The following is a 23,611-nucleotide window of genomic DNA, read 5'->3' as shown; positions in this document are numbered from 1 at the left end:
CTACTATAACGCTCCATGGTCCCACAGTGCTCAGCTCAATTTTTGTTTTCATTTCTTAGAGAATAGTGGGATTGATTGACACATTATAACTCTCCCACAGCTGAAAGGGTGAGTATGTTTGATGTGATAGGGATTCGAACCCTCGACCCTCGGATTACGAGTCGTACACCCTTAACCACCTGGCCTTTCATTCAAGAATTATCAATGTTCAATGTTCTTTCAGTTAATGCAATATTATGAAAGACATACGTGTAAAAATGGCTCGTTTGGGTTGAGAAATTTGTTTTTATGTAGAGAAGCAAACAACGTTTCGATCTTCATATATTATGAAAGGTTTGTATTGATCTATAATACTTCATTATCTAAATCCATACGTGCAAAAGCTTTGTCGTTTTGTTTCTTTACCGAATTTTTACTTCTCTATGCAGGGATTGATACTTTGAACTGTAACGTTATAAACCCTGGGATTATTTGCTCCAAATGTCCATAAAACCTCAACGAAAATTCGCTTAACTTCCCGAAGTTAGACATTCGAGTTGAACAAGTTTTCCTCGTGTAGGTTTGTTTGTTCGTTTTGAATTTCGTGCAAAGCTACTCAAGGGCTATCTGCGCTAGCCGTCCATAATTTAGCATTGTAAGTCCAAAGGGAACGCAGCTAGTCATCACCACCCACCGCCAACTCTTGGGCTACTCTTTTACGAATTGACCGTTACATTATAACGCCTCCACGGCTCAAAGAGCAAGCATGTTTGTGCGGCGAGGATTCGAACCCGCGACCCTCAGATTACGAGTCGAACGCCTTAGTCCCACGTGGCCATGCCGGGCCACCTCGTAGTAAGAATGTGAATCAAACAAAAAATTGATTTTTCGTGAACTGTACTTGAAAATTCATTACATGGTATAAATCCTGAAAACGATATTAGTGTGGGTGGCTAGCAGTATTTGGGTCATCAACGCCACCTTAAATGATCGGCTGTAAAAATTTAATAATTTTTAATTTAACAAAAGAGAATATCTAAGGGATTCACAAAAGTAACTCGACGTCATAAAGAACAAGTAAAACATCGAAAGTTTGCTACAGAGTTAAGTACTTTTTACCATTATATATACATAAACTATAAGTTATTTTAATCGCTCCAATTTTACGCGAAGAAAGCTTGAAACTGTTGCCACAGGCTATCAAACAAAAAAAAAAAAGAGATACATGAGTGTATTTCGCTTCTAAGTTTACTGGCCCAGAGCTTGAAAACATAACAGAGGCATTTCTTTCAGCGTGTTGCTACCATTCAAGCGAGGAAATGGCCCATGCACCGCTTCCAGCCAGACCTCACGTTGTACTTCAGTAGATAGAACAAACAGCTCCTTGGCTGTGCCTCGCCATGCATGATGGGTAGCAAACTTCGCTGATGCATGACTCTTTTCTTACTACAAGTCATTTTGCATCTAAATTTGAAGCACTGAACGTAGTAATTCGTCTGGAGAGGCTATCAAGGAAAGTTAATGGTACTGGTTTTAGTGCACTTATGCGATTACGCCATCGGCTGTGTGCAACATCAACGCCCCCCACACGGATCACAAAGACTTTAAAGTAGACAAGTGCACTAAAAGTACGTGGGCTTATAAGGTGCTTAAATCTGCTCCTAGATGACGCTCTTAGTAACTAATACTCATTTCTCACGATGTTGCAAATAACAATAGCCCCCTACTGCCCCTTCTAACAACCTATTATCCTTTTAACGGGAATTCACAGACTCCTAGTTTGACGCCCACGCCAGTATTACAGTACTGAAGGGGGGGGGGGAATTGGTCACGAGAAGAGCTAACGTATACCGACGTATATTGTATGTATATTGTCAGAAATGCGAGTTTTTATAAAAAGAGATAATATGTATTTGTGTCAGAAATAAAGAGTTGAGTGTTGTTTAAAGTTTACTATTTTTGTGTTTAACTTAACAGTTTCTCTGGACACAACGTTGATAGCCCATTGTGCAACTTTACTCTTAACACCAAACAACTGAATAACGTTATTAAGGTGGCGACAAATAACACTACGTAACAGAATATTTACTTTATCTTGTTCCTGGACAGAAAGTGTTATTACCCAATTGCTTATGCCTAAAGTAAATGGAAAAGACCTATTTTTCTCTTCAAACTTTACTTTTGTGACCTGGAAGCGTATAACAAAAACATGATGGTAGACTATATTTGGGGGCTGATACGTGATTTACATTACAGTCGCAAATATCGAAAAACTACTCACTTCTAAACATTTTTGTATAACTTTAGTATAAATACATGTAAATCTTGATTCGTGTGTTGTTCTATTCAGACCTTATGTAAATGAAAATGTACAAATTTGTCCGTTTTTACATAGAAAATAGGTTAATTTCTAAATTTCATTATCCAGGTCACAAAAGCAAAGTTTGAAGGGAATAATGGCCATTTTCTGTACGTTTACAATATAAGCAATTAAGAAATAACACATACTATCAAGGAACAAATTTGTATTACAGTGTTATTCACTATTCTTAAGTTTGCTGGAAAGGGAAGATGTTTTCTGTCTTCGCAAAGACCATTAGTCTTGACGAAGACATTAATATGTGAATGTACCTAATGATGTGTTTCTGTTTGGAAATACAGTCAAAGCCACGACGTTCTTACTGATTTCTGTCAGGCGGACTGAAATTATCTAAGCAGTCTCTAGCACGACTGCGAAAATTGCGTGCCACTTGAATGAACAAGGACCGGATCCTTGGCTAATCCAGCGACATCTTGCGCTGCCCCACTGCCACCAGAAGGGAAGCTATACACCTCGATGACCTTCGCTAACTCTCATCCTGCAGCGTGGCTTCAGTGGCGGATATCTTATTCTTTTGTTGTCAACCTGATACACACGTGCGCTTCAATAGCACGCAATAACTAGAAGTACAAAGTGTACTATATTGCCAGAATTGTTGTTGTTGTTCAACGCGAGATGTTATAAAGTTAACAATGAATTTAAAGTTATATGTTAAAGTGAATGATAAACTTTTATAAAAATAACACGATATGAGGCATTCTACTTGAAATTATTGTGTATACAACTCGCAAGCTCTTAGAACTGAAATCAGATAGTATCAAATAGAGCACCAGTTAATAATACTTAACAATGGCTGACAGCTAATGTAAACAGATTGTATAAGTAGTACACAGTAGTAATATGATAAAGGTCCACCTTTCGGAAGTGCTCGGGTTATAGGGTTTCTCTTTCAATTTTATCAAGAATGCTTGGACCTACGTATGTTTAGAACATCATGAAAAAACGTTAAGGTTTGTGCCTTGATTACAATTTGTATTGCTTAGCAGTTCGTGATGTCATCACTGATGTTGCTTTAAAACATCAAGTTAAAACACGGCCCATTTCTCACCCACTCACCCACCCCCACTGCAACCAATCAACGCTCCGAGATCATTTTGAAATTGCACGTGATGTTGGCTCTTTATTTATTCGATTTTGTTGAAAACATGACGTTAGATCCCAAAACTAGAGCTGGCCTCTTTCAAACCTTGCGATCTTTGAACTGACCATTTAGTCGTGTGTTCCATACAAAGAGTCGTTCATATTAAAAATAACGCTAATTTCAGAACAAGGGCTAATTAAAATTTTTTTTTTATTTTTGTTAGGTGAAGAACTAGCTTACACTGGGCAGTAAAAACTATACTGTAACTAACTAGGCTGGGAAAGTGAACACATCTACAACCTACAAAAGTTGTATAAACAAAATTAGTTAAATCTGTCTGGGAGGTTTAAGGCAGCCACAATCTGTAAAATAATAATTAAATTCAGAATACATCCAAAACATAAACAGTTAAACCGTGAACATAATGATAACACCAGAGTAACCTAAAAGTACGGTCAGTACTATTTGTTTTGGGCCCGGCATGGCCAAGCGTGTTAAGACATGCGACTCGTAATCTGAGGGTCGCGGGTTCACATCCCCGTCGCGCCAAACATGGTCGCCCTTTCAGTCGTGGGGGCGTTATAAAGTGACGGTAAATCCCACTATTCGTTGGTGAAAGAGTAGCTCAGTGGTTGGTGATGACTAACTACCTTCCCTCTAGTCTTACACTGCTAAATTAGGGACGGCTAGCACAGATAGCCCTCGAGTAGCTTTGTGCGAATAAAACAAACAAACAAAAACTATTTGTTTTTGAATGTTTGGTGCGACGGGGATTCTAACCCGCGACCCTCAGATTACGAGTCGAACGCCTTAACCCACCTAGCCATGCCAGACCGCGGTCAATACTGAAATACGTGACTAGCATGGATTTATACAGTAGGTGATTAATTCGTTAATACAAACGTACTTTAACCTTTTGACTGTCGTATAATAAATTAAGTATACATAAAATCAAACATTCAGAAGTAGTTAGTGTCTCAAACTCATCTGCTACAAGAGAAATATGGCTTCGAATTATAATTGTCTGTGACCCACCGGTGTGTCAAGCGGTCCATAATTAAAAGTCGGTTGTGACCTACTGATAGGGTACACAGCAACCAACAGTGAACGCAGTATCGAGTATCTATAGTTACAGCTCGCAAGGAACGGGGTTTGTAATTTCCAGCTTGGACGAGACCTCGTGTGAGATAATCGACCAGATCAAAGACCTACCTGGTATTCAAATAATTACCTTTTTTTTTTTATTTCACACCACAGAGAATAAGTCGGCCAATCAGCAGCGCCCTTCGCCACCAAGGTTTTTGCCAGGCTCATTGAACCAAGTAAAAGGGTTTTAGTCTCATTTCACAATGAATCCACGGTTAATAATGCATTTAGCAGTATTACGTCTCTAACCTCGGACTCCTTGTTCCATAGTCCGATATTCTAGGCCACGCCCGGTATGTATGTTGCAAGAGTCATATGCTGAATGATGCTTTCAATATTAATCACATGTCGATGAATTTGTATAACTTGTCAATAATGCACAGACAATACATGGCTTCTCACAGTTAGATCTGTTTGTTCGTTCTTTTTTAATTTCGCGCAAAGCTATGCAAGGGCTATCTGCGCTAGCCGTCCCTAATTTAACAGTGTAAGACTAGAGAGAAGGAAGCTAGTCATCACCACCACCGCCAACTCTTGAGCTACTATTTTGCCAACGAATAGTGGGATTGACCCTCACATTATAACGTCCCCACGACTGAAAGGGCGAGAATGTTTGGGGCAACTGGGATTCAAACCTGGGACCCTTAGATTACGAGTCGAGCGCCTTAACCCACCGGCCATGCAAGGGCCTCACTGTTAGAGGATAGAAACTGAATTAAAAATGACTAGATGACAAGTACAGTTCGTATTTTAGCAGTTGTTGAAACGATACTCTCACGTTGCGCAATAATGATGTATTTAAAATTAGCACACGTTTAAATTTAAAATATCTTTTTTACGTGTCTTTGGTAACGCCCCCTGGTGGGGCAGCGGTAACTCTTCGGATTTACAACGCTAAAATTAGGGATTCGATATCCCCGGTGAACACAGCAGATAGCTCTGTGTGGCTTTATTAAAAAGCACACACACTCACACTACCTGGTGATATGGTCTTTCCTTGGTGTACATAAGACATCTATACTAGTTACTTAATTTTCGGTTTATTAAAAATTAATTTGTATAGACGAGTGTTAGTTTCATGTAAGCATTTTTTATTTGAAAAGTGTTGTAAAATTAGAACGCAAACTGCACGTGTGGTAGACATTATGTGTATTCGTTACAAATACCCAGCTGTAATATTTGAAACCATGTATTGAATACCAAGCAACAAATCCAAAATGCAAATCGAAAACGAATAAATAAATCACGAGAAATGGCGAACAATAATGCTTGGAAACGAAAATGAACTTTACTAAAATAATCTTAAGCCTAACAATAAAGTGTCCTTATATTCGTCCGCCATCTTGATTCTCGACCCACGCATGAGTAAACGTACGTTTTTTTAGGTATAAAACATATAATGGTTTTTAGCAGTTGGATTACTCTTTGACCAGTCTATTTGGATGAGATAAAAACAGCAGAAAAGTCGCCACACGTTCGAATTACACAATGAAAAAAATATTTAAAAACTGGCATATTTTCCTTACAATTATTTTTCAGATTTGAATTGTGTAATGTGTAGTTATTCCGGTTTAAATATTATATGTTTTGTCGTTTGTTTTTTCTTGCAAAATAATTCCACGTCTTCTGTTAGCCTCGTTGTTGGCCCGGCAGTCGACTCGTAATCCGAGGGTCGCGGGTTCGAATCCCGGTCGAACCAAACATGCTTGTCCTTTCAGCTGTTGGGGCGTTATAATGTGACGGTCAATCCTACTATTCGTTGGTAAAAGAGTAGCCCAGGAGTTGGCTGTGGGTGGTGATGACAAGCTGCCTTCCTTTCCCTCTAATCTTATACTGCTAAATTAGGGACGGCTAGCGCAGATAGCCATTGAGTAGCTTTGCGCGAAATTCAAAAAACAAACAAACTTTTAGACTTTTTGGTGGTGGCGCTTCACGAGCACCGATTGAAAAGAACCCTGGCGAGCAGCGTAGAAACATCCTAGTGGAATTAATAAGGTTGTCGTAGAGCGTAGAGTCCGTTACCTTAATACATGTGGAACGGAAGGAACACAACCGGACGGATGATGAAATTTAATGAACGTTGGCTTGCGTTAAGACATACACCGGATCTACGGAGTTTTCCTTGAAACAGTTCTCCCCACAACGATGTGTTTAAATCCACCTTAAGAGTCACATGAAATCATGTCGAGAAGGAAGAAAATTGGTTGCATTTACACAACAATGGATCCAATCAAGAAAGATAAGATAAGCCCACAATTAGTATAATATAAGCTTACAGTTATTATAATATAAGCTTACAGTTATTATAATATAAGCTTACAGTTATTATAATATAAGCTTACAGTTATTATAATATAAGCTTACAGTTATTATAATATAAGCTTACAGTTATTATAATATAAGCTTACAGTTATTATAATATAAGCTTACAGTTATTATAATATAAGCTTACAGTTATTATAATATAAGCACAGTTATTATAATATAAGCTTACAGTTATTATAATATAAACTTACAGTTATTATAATATAAGCTTACAGTTATTATAATATAAGCTTACAGTTATTATAATATAAACATGTTATTATAATATAAACACAGTTATTATAATATAAACACAGTTATTATAATATAAGCTTACAGTTATTATAATATAAGCTTACAGTTATTATAATATAAGCTTACAGTTATTATAATATAAGCTTACAGTTATTATAATATAAGCTTACAGTTATTATAATATAAGCTTACAGTTATTATAATATAAGCTTCACAGTTATTATAATATAAACTTACAGTTATTATAATATAAGCTTACAGTTATTATAATATAAACACAGTTATTATAATATAAGCTTACAGTTATTATAATATAAACACAGTTATTATAATATAAACACAGTTATTATAATATAAGCACAGTTATTATAATATAAGCACAGTTATTATAATATAAGCACAGTTATTATAATATAAGCACAGTTATTATAATATAAGCTTACAGTTATTATAATATAAGCTTCACAGTTATTATAATATAAGCTTACAGTTATTATAATATAAGCACAGTTATTATAATATAAGCTTACAGTTATTATAATATAAGCTTACAGTTATTATAATATAAACACAGTTATTATAATATATTAGTTATTATAATATAACTTACAGTTATTATAATATAAGCTTACAGTTATTATAATATAAGCTTACAGTTATTATAATATAAGCTTACAGTTATTATAAATATAAGCTTACAGTTATTATAATATAAGCTTACAGTTATTATAATATAAACTTACAGTTATTATAATATAAGCTTACAGTTATTATAATATAAGCTTACAGTTATTATAATATAAGCTTACAGTTATTATAATATAAGCTTACAGTTATTATAATATAAGCTTACAGTTATTATAAATGATTATTATTCTAGGTAGAGATAATTTCACTCTCTTGTCTGTAAGGGCACTCGACAGTGATTTAAGAAAATTGAGGTGAATGCACAAAATGCAAGTAAGAAAACACCGGTAAGCACATTTTCTGATAGTGACTGCTTTGTAGGGTGAAGAATGCTGTACCTTCATGAAAGACGGATGGTACTTCAGTGGAACATTGAGTTTTGTGAAGCTTAACGTGTTTCAGATTCAAAGAAATTCGTTCGAATTAGACACGTGATTGAGTTCACGAGTTTTCATCTCGATGTATAAAAGCCTATCTGTGTTTTGGTGTCTGTTAGCCCTTACCGGGCTATTCATAATGGCTGGCTTCACTTGAAAAAACGTTACTGCTTCGATATGCTTTGTTACAGGGCGAAGAGACCAGATCACGTATTGTTCGTTGATGCTACGAGTAACAGATGGTGATAAGAAGGAAAAGACAGCGAAGCAGGGGAGATTCCGTCATTTCACGCTTCTGAGGGGAACTCGAGTACGAGTAACCAGAACGCCCTGTTTCCCGGTGTCAATAGACCTCCTGGCAATAAGGAAACAGCCGTGACAGGGTGTTATTCTCTAGTAAGTATCCTGGCTGGTCCAAGAGCACGTTCATGGCGGTACTCAGTTTCAGAACAAGCACTCTTTACTTTTCTTAACTGAATAGTCCACACAAATCGACCAACAACTATTGGTCTCTACTCAAGATATTCATAAAAGAAACGACCCAAAAATCTATTCACCCCACGTCTCTAGGAACGGGAACAGGACCCTACAGGGGCTTCAAGAACGATTGCTCTGCTTCAGTGATTTCTCTATTTCTTTCTCTTCACGGCTCCACCTTACGAAACACAATAAATGGAAGTAACTCTTAAGAGAAGACCTGGAAAATGTCTTCCTTCTCATTGGGCATCACGTCTACGTATTTATCCGATTTTCCAGACCAGTAGATATAGTCAAAGCTGTTTGGAAGCTCATTGTAAAATCTCGCACATACAACGGGTTCGTACGGCTTTACTGTAGTCATTTTCAGCTAAATTAAGTCACTGCTTGATATCTAAGCAGGTAAAGCAGTCTAGTACACAGCGAAGCATCACAATTTTCAATTTAGTTCAGAAGCTGTGATATACATAAACTACTTTTATTTAATAACTTGTATCACGAGAACTGAGTAGGATACGTGAAAATTACATGCATTGTTCTGGGCTTTGTTTTATAAATAAGTTTAAGGAGTTTTTATTTTATAGTAAAGGTGTGGGTAGATTTATACACCCTCACTAAAACTTTGTCACCCCTCAACCTGCAGCAGAATTGTACAGAGTAAGAGCCATTGAAGCTACAAAGTATAGCAAAAGATTTTAGCTCATAAGTACTGACGAACCCGAAACAGCAAAAATATAGAGTGAATAAACCACTTCTTTTTATTAGCACACTTATTTCTAGCTTTCATTATCGAATTATTGAATGCGTCATGTTTGGTAGTGAAATTACAATAAACATTGAACATCGTGTTTAGTTGTGAAATAACAATAAACATTGAACATCGTGTTTAGTTGTGAAATAACAATAAACATTGAATATCGTGTTTGATAGTGAAATAACAATAAACATTGAACATCGTGTTTGATAGTGAAATAACAATAAATATTGAACATCGTGTTTAGTAGTAAAATAACAATAAACATTGAACATCGTCTTTGATAGTGAAATAACAATATTGTTTTAAATCACAGTTTCTTTTAAAATTATGTAATATCATTAAGTTAGAGTTTTATCTATAATATCAACAAAAATATGATAAAAACTGGGTATATTTTCGAAAATTACGATTTCAAAATGCACCATTGACTTTAGAATCATCGTTCTAAACTACTTGCGTATCAAGCTGTTTAAGTGTCATGCTATTGTCCTTCGTGTAGTTCTTTATAAGTCACATAGTACTAAAACTATCACCAATAGTGCAACTGACATGTTTGGTTAAGTCATTCTATTTTCTATAGAAAATACAGAGAAAATGCTGTGGTTCCATGAATTATTTCGTTAAAGTAACTCTGACAACAAACGTACAAATAGTGACTGTTAGAGTTTACATGTATTTTCATAAAAGATGTAAGAATTCACTCAGTGTTTTTGTCGGTTCTTCATACTGGGTGGTGTAACAGAGGAAAACGCCGGTGTATAAAAGTATTAAAATAAGACAATAAGTTACTGTAAAAGACAAAGAACTAATCAATATGAGGACCACATGGGTATCTGACGGTATTAAAATAAGACAATAAGTTACTGTAACAGACAAAGAACTAATCAATATGAGGACCACATGGGTATCTGACGGTATTAAAATAAGACAATAAGTTACTGTAACAGACAAAGAACTAATCAATATGAGGACCAAATGGGTATCTGAAGGTATTAAAATAAGACAATAAGTTACTGTAAAAGACAAAGAACTAATCAATATGAGGACCACATGGGTATCTGAAGGTATTAAAATAAGGCAATAAGTTACTGTAACAAAGAACTAATCAATATGAGGACCACATGGGTATCTGAAGGTATTAAAATAAGACAATAAGTTACTGTAACAGACAAAGAACTAATCAATATGAGGACCACATGGGTATCTGAAGGTATTAAAATAAGACAATAATTTGAATGTAAAAGAGTAAAATCTTAGACATTAAATATGGTATGGCGAAGTACGTGTATGAAGTTTAATTAGAAAGCACATCAGGGGGAACAGTCATAAGGACCACGAGATTTTGACAACACATCTGAAAACCAGCAGGGTGTAAATCGATAAAGGTAATTATAAATGCAGTCTGTGGGTTGCTGACTTTTCTCTTAAGGGTAACACCCAAAAGAAAAGAATACAAATGAAATCGCCAGCAATCTTCCTTTAGGAAACATGGCGTCAAATAGCGCGTTTCAGGTAACATCTAACATTGGGTGTTGAGTGCGCAATCTATATTCCCAAGTTCGCCTATTATGTTTCGAGACAGTCCCACCTAAGCACGTGCCAGTACTTGCCCTCTTCCATTCCCAGCATGCAGTTCCATTGCTGGTTCTTATTTTGTGTTCGAAATGTCGCATTTGTCTATGAAATCAATATTCGATTGCATCTTAATGTGACTAATCAAAGGTATTTATTTCTTTGTTAAGTAGAGATACTATTAACCTTATGTCTATATCACATATAGGAGGAAATAGTCAAAATAAAGCTATTAATATAGGACTTACTTCCTTAAGGCAGACATTCACAACCTGCAAACAGAATTCGTAGCTTAATCTGGTGTCTGGACTACAATATCGAAATTCATTCAGTGACCAAAGAATCAGAGATCGTGCAATAAAAACGGACTTATATACGTACATGGAAATTGTCACCACATTTGTGTCTCTTACAAAAACCAAACAATAGTTTAGTATGCACAAATCTGAAACAATTATTGATAATTTAGCGGCTACATCATTCACAAGCAACAAGTGATACATGGGTTCCGTCCAATTATAAACACTGATACGTCAATTTCTAGAAACGACAACTCTGTTCCATTAAGAACGCTGACACATCAAAATTTTCGGAGTTAAGAACTGGATATGAACTATGTATCGCTATTTTTTTTAAAACAGTTGTTAAATGTTATCTAAGTTTTGTATCACGTAGTGTCCTATCTGTTTGCTATAACATGGTGTGTAAAATGAACGGGTGTGTTCGAGTTCACACCTGTTCCATCGTCATGCTATTAGTTATTTCTAAGGAAACTATAGTTTCCATACTTCTCTGGTTTGTTTTGTTTTGAACTAGTCATCACCACCCACCGCCAACTCTTGGGCTACTCTTTTATCAACGAATAGTGGGATTGATCGTCACATTATGACGCCCCCACGGCTGAAAGTGTGGGCATGTTTGGTGCGACGGAGATTCGAACCCGTGACCCTCGGATCACTTCTCTGACTTCAATAACCTCACTAACAAGTAAAAATACGAGTTAAAAGCTACGAACATGGCGTCTATTGTTTGTTTGTTTGAAATTAAGCACAAAGCCACACATGGGCTATCTGTGCTGTCCACCACGAGTATCGAAACTCGGTTTCTAGCTTTTAAGTCCTCACTGAAGGGTAAATGGCGTCCAGCGAGGTAGGTGAACCTTTATAAGCCAGTAAATTTTGTAAACATATTGTGTTCTAAATTACCTGTTTCTTGAATTAATGAAAAAATATGAGAAACCACTCACACTTCATATTAACTACCGTTTTGATCCTAAATAGTATATTTAGAATATAAGAAGAAACAAAAACAATTCATGGGCAAACATGGAAAACGGTCCACCTTTAACTCGTTCTGGTTATGGAGTTTTGTCGTTTGATATTAAGACTTCTTGAACCTACGTGCTTTTCTGTCATCATTAAGATATATATGTTTTAAATTAATGATGTATGGTTAAAAAGGACGGTAAAAAATATTTTGTTACTGATTTACCAAATAATTTTGTTAATTTTCTTCAGTACCTTATGATTTTTTAACGCATGAACACAAGATGAGAAATTCTGTTTTTTTTTACTTAGTCTATCTGGATCAGTTATGTAGTAATCCGTTTTTGGATCATGTTAGCTTTCGCTTAATGCTGTAGCTGATCAGATTTCCATCAAAGCATGTTGTATAGTAACATTATAAACACTTACATAAAATCACACCACAAGAAAATTTATTATTTATCTTAATTAGTTTCACTTATCCTCCGATAGGAGGCAATTATGAAATGTAATAGTGCTTACGACGTTCTGTATAACCTAATGGATGTCATGAATAATAAAGGACCTATAACTTTCTGGGTGAAAGTGAAGTGTGTATAATCGCAACATGTCCACTATACTATAACTTATGTACTTTAAATAAAGTTTTAATATCCACACCATGAATAATCCATCAAACTTGTTGTACACTTAGACGTATAATAACAGAATCTCTTAAGTGTATTTCAATATCGAAGAATCCAGGTCTCTTCCAAAAACTCTTTTGTACAAATACAGGACACACCTCTTCGCTTCTGCTCAGGTTATACGGAGCCTATACTTATTTCCCTTCCTTTAAAATACATCTCTGGGATTAGTTCACGTATTATTTTTCTAGTATTATCGGATTTCGGAGGACTTGAATAAAGATAATTCTATTGAAAGTTTAGATAAATCAAAGTCTACCCTGCTAGTGTGTCAGTGCAAACCCGCACGTCGCTGATCCGATGTCGGAAATACGTGAAAACGTACGAACTCTGAGCACTAGATGTCACTTAAACGAGTGTAATGGTTTAATATAGAAACTTTGAACGGCTAAAATACGCATATTTGCGCAGCTGTCATGTAACTTTGCTCCAAGTTTCTTCTGTAATTCTGAATATAAATGAATCGCAAGTGTTTCAAACGGAAAGAAAAAAAAACGCTTGGAAGATGTAATTCAACAGACAAAAAAAAACATAAAAGAGAAAGAAGGAAAAAAATATATAACGTAGCGAACTATGAAATATGAAATAAATTACATTGCACATTTCCAATGAAATCCTGAGTCATTTCATTGGGAGAATATATGGTCGGCTGACTCTTCAATGGAACAATCATGAAACACAATAGAATGGCTGGACTTCAACTGATGTGCTTTACCTATGTATGTAATTGCTACTCATAGCGGAGAAAAATATACAGCGACGCAAGTCGTGCGTGTGTCCGTTCAAAGATGATGGTTTAGAGCTGTTGCGCACCGAAGAGTGGTGCGTGCTCCACCTGAGATTACATCTTATTTTTATTTCAAACTGGTTGTTTTCCTGCAGAGAAATAGCGAGAGAAGCGGGGGACGCACGTGCAACTTTTCACCCCCCCTTCCCAACCTTCAGTGACAAATATTGCTCGGTTCTTTTGGTTTATGGAGGGTGGTAGAAAATTTAAAGAAACTGGCGTGTCTACCAAGTTTATGTCGTTGTAGTCCCATTATACATGCTTTAATCAGACTTTGAAGAAATAACAAATACATTATCTTTGTCATGAACATGAAAAGCCCTTTGTTTGGTCATTCTAAATAGTGCAATGCCGGAACATGAAAAGCCCTTTGTTTGGTCATTCTAAACAGCGCAATGCCCATACCTGAATAACAATGTTTCAATCTTTTCTTCAGAATATAATTGTTTCATTGGTTTCCTCATAAACGTTTGCTCTGAAACTAATGTTACAGTTAATGGACAAAAAAAAAACATATATTTTATATATGAAACGAGCCCGTCGCGCCAAACATGCTCGCCCTTTCAGTCGTGGTGGCCTTATAATGTACGGTCAATCCCACTATTCGTTGGTAAAAGAGTAGCCCAAGAGTTGGCGGTGGGTGGTGATGACTAGCTGCCTTCCCTCTACTCTTACACTGCTAAATTTGGGACGGCTAGCACAGATAGCCCTCGAGTAGCTTTGTGCGAAATTCCAAAACAAACAAACAAATATTCTCGGCCGTGGGTAACCACCGGACGTTGTCATTATCTTTTGAAGTACAACAACCAATGACCTACAAAGGAAATAAGTATAGTCAGTAAGGCAAGGTAACCACTAACCGTTTCTCAATTTTGTGGTCAGATGACGTATTCCTACTGACCTTCTTCCATATTTTCATTTTTTTTTCTTCAATAGTCATTATTTGCAAAACGAATCTTTTTTCTTTGTTCACCAAACACTGACGTGCGCAGTGACTCTGTACAGTCAGTAGACAGTGAGAACGAAGTAATCAGACTAAACAAGTCAGTCACCGGACGTGTGTAAGAACACAAAATATAGTTTAGTTAACCCAATAATTTATTTTTGAAATAAATAAAACAGTAAAGATTTCTAATACGATTTCCTTTTAATCAGTCTAATAACTCTGATTTCCGTCTCTTCCACAAATACATAGGGTTTGGTTAATTCTGAATTTCGCGCAAAGCTACACGAGGGCTATCTGCACTAGCCGTCCCTAATTTAGCAGTGTAAGACAAGAGAAAAGGCAGCTAGTCTTCATCACCCACCGCCAACTCTTGGGCTACTCTTTTACCAACGAATAGTGGGATTGACCGTCAATATATAACGCCCCCAAGTGAAAGGGCAAGCATGTTTGGTGTGACAAGGATTCGAACCCGTTACCCTCAGATTACGATTCGAGTGCATTTACCACCTGACCATGCTGGGACAATGCACATGATATGGACTGCTATAGTTAAGGTGTTATTAGAAATATGGGCTTTTATATTTTACGTTTCTAATAGAATGAATTATAGAGAACTTTTTAATAAACAGACTTTAAATTTGACACTGATTTTTATTAATCCTCACTATAATACTGTCTCTGAGTCGATGTTTGAAGTGGATAACAACTTTTCTTTACAGACTGTCTACAAATGATAAATCGATGAATACTTCCCTATAATCTCTGTTCTTGTTTTTTTTTACTTGTAATTAGAAAAGTTCTAATTGGAACACCTAAATTCAGAAAATATGATCTACACGCTAATGCAGCAATTGAAGATTATATTAGTTTTCCAGGCCCACCCCTACTCTTCGCTCTCTTCTCTCTCCAGTATACTTGTGATCGTCTTTTGACCATTAGAACATATGAGGCGTAACCTTTCCAGCCAAACCGCCCACTTTCTTTCCGGAAATTTAGTGCGACAGGTGGCGACTGTTCTAAGAGCTGCAGACAACCGTGACGTCCGAGATCATACGTCACTACCAAAAGCAGTATTCAAGTGTCAGGTGCACGATAATTAAAAGCCCTGGTTTGCGCTTCGTCTTGAGAGTTGAGAAACGTTTTGTGTATCATTTTCTAAAATAAGTAAGTTACAAGTGATGGTTTGTTATATGTGCATAAAACACTACACAAAACAGGCATGTGCCCACAGAGAAAAACTGACGTCTAAATCACACACTACGGCAGAAAACAAAAACAGGGTAATAGATAGAAGAGTCATATTATGGTGGAAACAAGAAAAGTAGATTTTTCTCTCAAGTTTCAAGATATAAAGAAACAGGTTTAACTGAAGTCAAATAAATGATATTATTGCGTGACATTCTAAAAAAAAAAACATACTAAAAGCGATATGACAAATAGAGGCAGTCAGCGCACGTCTTTTAATGTTCAATGCCTCTTGGGTCACGAAACAACGGATAAAAGTGACCACTGCTTCCTTCAAGGTAAACTGATGTTCAAATATCTTAGAAATTTAGCTAGGAAGAAATCGGGTGGAGTTGCATAGCGTCACTATGTCGTGATGGGTAGGACGAGTGGTACGACAAAAGTCGAAGACCCACACCGTGAGCTTCCTTTGTAATGACTACACGTGAAGAAAGGTTCACAGATCTGTGTACAGTGAAATTATAGTGGGTGGGGCGCTGTTGGTGACCATCTCTAGAAATCTGTTTATCTGGGCGAAACTGGTAAATCTTTGTAATTTATGCGCGCGCACGTGATAAGCACAGCTGCTGGAAAAATATCCTTGCGCTGTCTAAAGTGTTCCAATCCAAATGACAAGTGATGTATTGGAGTTGCTGGTGGTCTCGAGGGGTATCTAATTCTAATCGTGTTACTCTGGTTCTTGTTTCTCCAAACGTAAAGAATTGAGTTATAGAATATTTAAGCCGTTTTTCGTTATATTGGCCAGACTGTTACATGAATAATATAAATGTTTTTTTTAAAGATTTCGCGAAAACAGACACGGTCATAAAATTCCATTAGGCGTAAAGAACGAAAAAAATAGTACAAAAAAGCAAAACAAAACACGAAGACGAGATTAGTTTACACGACGGATTTTCTGAAGTCTACAAGCTGGAATAGAAGATTTATATAATACTTGACGTCATGAGTTACAAATTATCAAACTATTGTACGTAAGTTAAGATTTGTTTGTTTTCTTAATTTCGCGCAGAGCTACACGAGGGCTATCTGCGCTAGTCCTCCATAATTTTACAGTGTAAGACTACAGGGAAGGCAGTTAGTCGTCACCACCCACCGCCAACTTTTGAACTACTCTTTTACCAACGAATAGTGGGATTGACCGAAACTTTATAACGCCCCCACCGCTGAAAGGGCGACCCTCGGATTACGAGCCGAACGCCTTAACCAACCTGGCAAGTCCGGGCCGTAAGTTAGAAAAGACCTAGACTGTCAATATGACATATTCAGTGAAATTGATATGTTTTAAAATCAAAATAATAAAACCTCGTATCAGGTTTTATATAGTAAATAAATCACAGATAAAAACGCCCAGCACGAACAGGTGGTTAAGGCGATCGATTCGTACTCTGAGGGTTGCAGGTTCGAATCGCTGTCACACCATACATGCTCGTCCTTTCAGCTTGGGGGCGTCATTATGTGACGGTGAATCCAACTATTCGTTGGTAAAAGAGTAGCCCAAGAGTTGGCGGTGGGTATTGATGGCTAGTTACCTTCCCTCTAGTCTTACACTGCAAAATTAGAGACGGTTAGCGCGGGCGGCTCTCATGTAGCTTTACGCAAAATTCAAAAACAAAACAGATATAAAGGTTGACTAACCCTTTTAGAGTTAGAAGTTTGAAGTCATTAGACGGTTAAAGTAACAATAAAGATATAATTATTACATGAAATTATCGATATCTTTATAGGTGGAGCCACATTAGTAATGAATGAAACAGGTGTGAAACGAACAGTTTTCTTCCATTTTGAAATAAGATCTCACATTGGACTCCAGCGTCAACTCAGCAGATAGCCCAATGTGGCTTTGCTATATGAAAACACTAATAGTGCTAAGTGCAAACGTGTTTCATTAAATATAAACAACTTGCTGACAGTCTATAAGAACAAGTTACAGAACCTACAACAGAAATTAACTGATGGAACGATAAATAAAATGTTTGTTTATATTTGTAAAACAAACACTGTGATAGAGAGAGTGACGTTTGTGCATCTAACCAAACATGACCTATCAAGTTCACAAACACACACAACCAACAACCAGGGACTTACTGAGAAGTGACTTAAGATGTACCTAAAATAACATGACTGGAATTTATGTTTTTCTTTGCTGAGAGTTCCCCGATGGTACAGCGGTAAGTCTACGGATTTACATCGCTAAAATCAGGGGTTTGATTTCCCTCTGTGTACACAGCAGATGGTCTGATGTGGCTTTGCTAAAAGAAAACACACACACATATATACTCTTTTATGAGCCAAACAGTGATTGAGTGAAGATGTGTAAACCCGTAAAATGTTATCCTAATTTTAACGAAGAATCAAAATTATTCACGGTGTCAAATAAAGGAAGATACAAAACAAAAACTTAGCATTTAAGGACGGTAAGGGGGAATACAAAACAAAGGCTTCAAGTATAAGGACGGTAAGAGGGAATATAAAACAAAGGCTTCTGGTATAAGAACGATAAGGGGGAATACAAATCAAAGGTTTCAGGTATGAAAACGGTAAGGGGGAGTAGAAAACAAAGGCTTCAAGTATAAGAACGGTAAGGGGGAATATAAAACAAAGGCTTTTGGTATAAGAACGGTAAGGGGGAATACAAATCAAAGGTTTCAGGTATGAAAACGGTAAGGGGAGAGTATAAGAACAGTAATATAAAACAAAGGCTTTTGGTATAAGAACAAAGGGGAATACAAAACAAAGGTTTCAGGTATAAAACAGTGGGGAGAAGAAAACAAAAGCTATAAGAACGGTGGGGAATACAAATCAAAGGCTTCGGGTTTAAGGACAGTAAGGAGGAATACAAAACAAAGGCTTCTGGTATAAGGACGGTGAGGAGGAATACAAAACAAAGGTTTCAGGTATAAAAACGGTAAGGAGGAATACAAAACAAAGGCTTCAGGTATAACGACGGTAAGGAAGAATATAAAACAAAGGCTTCAGGTATAAGGACGGTAAGGAGGAATACAAAACAAAGGCTTCGGGTATAACGACGGTAAGAAGGAATACAAAACAAAGGCTTCAGGTATAACGACAGTAAGAAGGAATACAAAACAAAGGCTTCAATAAGGACGGTGGGGAGGAATACAAAACAAAGGCTTCGGGTATAACGACGGTAAGGAGGAATACAAAACAAAGGTTTCAGGTATAAAAACAGTAAGGAGGAATACAAAACAAAGGCTTCAGGTATAACGACGGTAAGGAAGAATATAAAACAAAGGCTTCTGGTATAAGGACGGTAAGGAGGAATACAAAACAAAGGTTTCAGGTATGAAAACGGTAAGGGGGAGTAGAAAACAAAGGCTTCAAGTATAAGAACGGTAAGGGGGAATATAAAACAAAGGCTTCTGGTATAAGAACGGTAAGGGGGAATACAAAACAAAGGTTTCAGGTATAAAAACGGTAAGGGGGAGAAGAAAACAAAAGCTTCTGGTATAAGAACGGTAAGGGGGAATACAAATCAAAGGCTTCGGGTTTAAGGACAGTAAGGAGGAATACAAAACAAAGGCTTCTGGTATAAGGACGGTAAGGAGGAATACAAAACAAAGGTTTCAGGTATAAAAACGGTAAGGAGGAATACAAAACAAAGGCTTCAGGTATAACGACGGTAAGGAAGAATATAAAACAAAGGCTTCAGGTATATGGACGGTAAGGAGGAATACAAAACAAAGGCTCCGGTATAACGACGGTAAGGAGGAATACAAAACAAAGGCTTCGGGTATAACGACGGTAAGAAAGAATACAAAACAAAGGCTTCGGGTATAAGGACGGTAAGGAGGAATACAAAACAAAGGCTTCGGGTATAACGACGGTAAGGAGGAATACAAAACAAAGGCTTCGGGTATAAGGACGGTAAGGAGGAATACAAAACAAAGGCTTCAAGTATAAGGACGGTAAGGAGGAATACAAAACAAAGGTTTCAGGTATAAAAACAGTAAGGAGGAATACAAAACAAAGGCTTCAGGTATAACGACGGTAAGGAAGAATATAAAACAAAGGCTTCAGTTATAAGGACGGTGGGAGGAATACAAAACAAAGGCTTCGGTATAACGACAGTAAGGAGGAATACAAAACAAAGGCTTCAGGTATAACGACAGTAAGGAGGAATACAAAACAAAGGCTTCTGGTATAAGGACGGTAAGGAGGAATACAAAACAAAGGCTTCGGGTATAAGGACGGTAAGGAGGAATACAAAACAAAGGCTTCAGGTATAACGACGGTAAGGAGGAATACAAAACAAAGGCTTCGGGTATAACGACGGTAAGAAAGAATACAAAACAAAGGCTTCGGGTATAAGGACGGTAAGGAGGAATACAAAACAAAGGCTTCGGGTATAACGACGGTAAGGAGGAATACAAAACAAAGGCTTCAGGTATAAGGACGGTAAGGAGGAATACAAAACAAAGGCTTCGGGTATAACGACGGTAAGGAGGAATACAAAACAAAGGCTCAGGTATAAGGACAGTAAGGAGGAATACAAAACAAAGGCTTCAGGTATAAGGACAGTAGGAGGAATACAAAACAAAGGTTTCAGGTATAAAACGACAGTAAGGAGGAATACAAAACAAAGGCTTCAGGTATAACGACGGTAAGGAAGAATATAAAACAAAGGCTTCTGGTATAAGGACGGTAAGGAGGAATACAAAACAAAGGTTTCAGGTATAAAAACGGTAAGGGGGAGAAGAAAACAAAAGCTTCTGGTATAAGAACGGTAAGGGGGAATACAAATCAAAGGCTTCGGGTTTAAGGACAGTAAGGAGGAATACAAAACAAAGGCTTCTGGTATAAGGACGGTAAGGAGGAATACAAAACAAAGGTTTCAGGTATAAAAACGGTAAGGAGGAATACAAAACAAAGGCTTCAGGTATAACGACGGTAAGGAAGAATATAAAACAAAGGCTTCAGGTATATGGACGGTAAGGAGGAATACAAAACAAAGGCTCCGGTATAACGACGGTAAGGAGGAATACAAAACAAAGGCTTCGGGTATAACGACGGTAAGAAAGAATACAAAACAAAGGCTTCGGGTATAAGGACGGTGAGGAGGAATACAAAACAAAGGCTTCGGGTATAACGACGGTAAGGAGGAATACAAAACAAAGGCTTCGGGTATAAGGACGGTAAGGAGGAATACAAAACAAAGGCTTCAAGTATAAGGACGGTAAGGAGGAATACAAAACAAAGGTTTCAGGTATAAAAACAGTAAGGAGGAATACAAAACAAAGGCTTCAGGTATAACGACGGTAAGGAAGAATATAAAACAAAGGCTTCAGTTATAAGGACGGTAAGGAGGAATACAAAACAAAGGCTTCGGTATAACGACGGTAAGGAGGAATACAAAACAAAGGCTTCGGGTATAACGACGGTAAGGAGGAATACAAAACAAAGGCTTCAGGTATAAGGACAGTAAGGAGGAATACAAAACAAAGGCTTCAGGGTATAAGGACAGTAAGGAGGAATACAAAACAAAGGCTTCAGGTATAACGACAGTAAGGAGGAATACAAAACAAAGGCTTCGGGTATAACGACGGTAAGAAAGAATACAAAACAAAGGCTTCGGGTATAAGGACGGTAAGGAGGAATACAAAACAAAGGCTTCGGGTATAACGACGGTAAGGAGGAATACAAAACAAAGGCTTCGGGTATAAGGACAGTGGGAGGAATACAAAACAAAGGCTTCAGGTATAAGGACGGTAAGGAGGAATACAAAACAAAGGTTTCAGGTATAAAAACAGTAAGGAGGAATACAAAACAAAGGCTTCAGGTATAACGACGGTAATGAAGAATATAAAACAAAGGCTTCAGTTATAAGGACGGTGAGGAGGAATACAAAACAAAGGCTTCGGTATAACGACGGTAAGGAGGAATACAAAACAAAGGCTTCGGGTATAACGACGGTAAGGAGGAATACAAAACAAAGGCTTCGGGTATAAGGACGGTAAGGAGGAATACAAAACAAAGGCTTCGGGTATAAGGACGGTGAGGAGGAATACAAAACAAAGGTTTCAGGTATAAAAACGGTAAGGAGGAATACAAAACAAAGGCTTCGGGTATAACGACAGTAAGGAGGAATACAAAACAAAGGCTTCGGGTATAAGGACGGTAAGGAGGAATACAAAACAAAGGCTTCGGTATAACGACGGTAAGGAGGAATACAAAACAATGGCTTCGGGTATAACGACGGTAAGGAGGAATACAAAACAAAGGCTTCGGGTATAAGGACGGTAAGGAGGAATACAAAACAAAGGCTTCGGGTATAAGGACGGTAAGGAGGAATACAAAACAAATGCTTCGGGTATAAGGACGGTAAAGGAAATCTTAGCGTATAATCTATTATTCGTATTCAAAGTGAATTATTGTAGAATAACCAATGTTGGTCCCAGTCAAAAACCTGTATCAGTAAACGGAAAACTTATCAATACCCCGTATGTAAGCTGTAACCTTTTTCAGTCACGTGGCAACATATATATATGTACATATAATACCACTTAGTAGCATTAGTTGCTGTTCGTATTGTATTAATATAGGTTTTTCATTGTTCAATAAGTTGTTTTATTGTGCAGAATGTAGAATATCCATATATGCAATCAGTAAATAGAATCTCAGCTCTATATGAAAGAAATACCATTGTGTTTTACCCGTGTTTATGAACGCCAAATTGTTTTCTAGTTCGTCGAGGGAACTTCGTGACCAAAGGAGATAAGAAAGGTGAAGGTTCGTGAGATCAAGTGACGCCAACAGAAGTCAACAACAAAGTTTGAATGCTTTGTGTGTCGAGAAGTTGCGTAACTTATGAATAGTAGAATAAATTGTTACTAAAACACGAGAACATAATAAACATGCGGTTGTGTTTCTAACTATGACGTAGGAACAGTTTTATTTTAAAATAATTCAAGCAATCTCTAACAATTAACCATCTACACTGAAGTACAATTATCATTCAAACGAAACAGAACTAAATTGTAACTATTTATTGAAGATGTTAGAAGTAAAATATTTCGTTTTGATACATTCGTGGACCATTTCTGGGATAAAGCTCTTTCGTGACGAACTTTTTTGTTATCGTGATTAGATTGGTTTGGAACATTCACGGACGAAACTAACCTCTTCACGACCAAACATTTCATTGTTGGCTCTCGTTTTATGATATGGTCAGTTTGGTACATTCACAGACCAGTTTTATGATATGGTCAGTTTGGCACATTCACAGACCAAACTAACCTCTTCACGACCAAACATTTCTTTGTTGGTTCTCGTTCTATGATATGGTCAGTTTGGTACATTCACAGACCAAACTAACCTCTTCACGACCAAACATTTCTTTGTTGGTTCTCGTTCTATGATATGGTCAGTTTGGTACATTCACAGACCAAACTAACCTCTTCACGACCAAACATTTCTTTGTTGGTTCTCGTTTTATGATATGGTCAGTTTGGTACATTCAAAGACCAAATTAACTCAGAATATTATCCTTTCATGAATATTTTCCAGCAAGAATGGTTAAAGAAAACAAATATAAATAGCCAGTTTGAGTCTAGAGGGTACAAATTTCTACATGACAACATACGGAAAAAATCCTGTCCACAAACATCAATATATATATCATTGTGTAAACAATGCAGGGATGTGTTTGG

At 37.0% G+C, this 23,611-nt stretch overlaps 1 protein-coding gene across 1 annotated transcript in view; it reads right to left on the bottom strand.

The window, feature by feature from the left end:
- Window positions 1-23,611, bottom strand: part of LOC143222318 (contactin-2-like) — a 65,916-nt gene that overhangs the window by 36,534 nt on the left and 5,771 nt on the right. The window lies entirely within an intron of this gene.

Source organism: Tachypleus tridentatus, chromosome 1, assembly GCF_004210375.1.
Source record: "Tachypleus tridentatus isolate NWPU-2018 chromosome 1, ASM421037v1, whole genome shotgun sequence".
NCBI classification, from domain to species: domain Eukaryota; kingdom Metazoa; phylum Arthropoda; class Merostomata; order Xiphosura; family Limulidae; genus Tachypleus; species Tachypleus tridentatus.
This window is presented reverse-complemented; position numbering and strand designations above follow the sequence as displayed.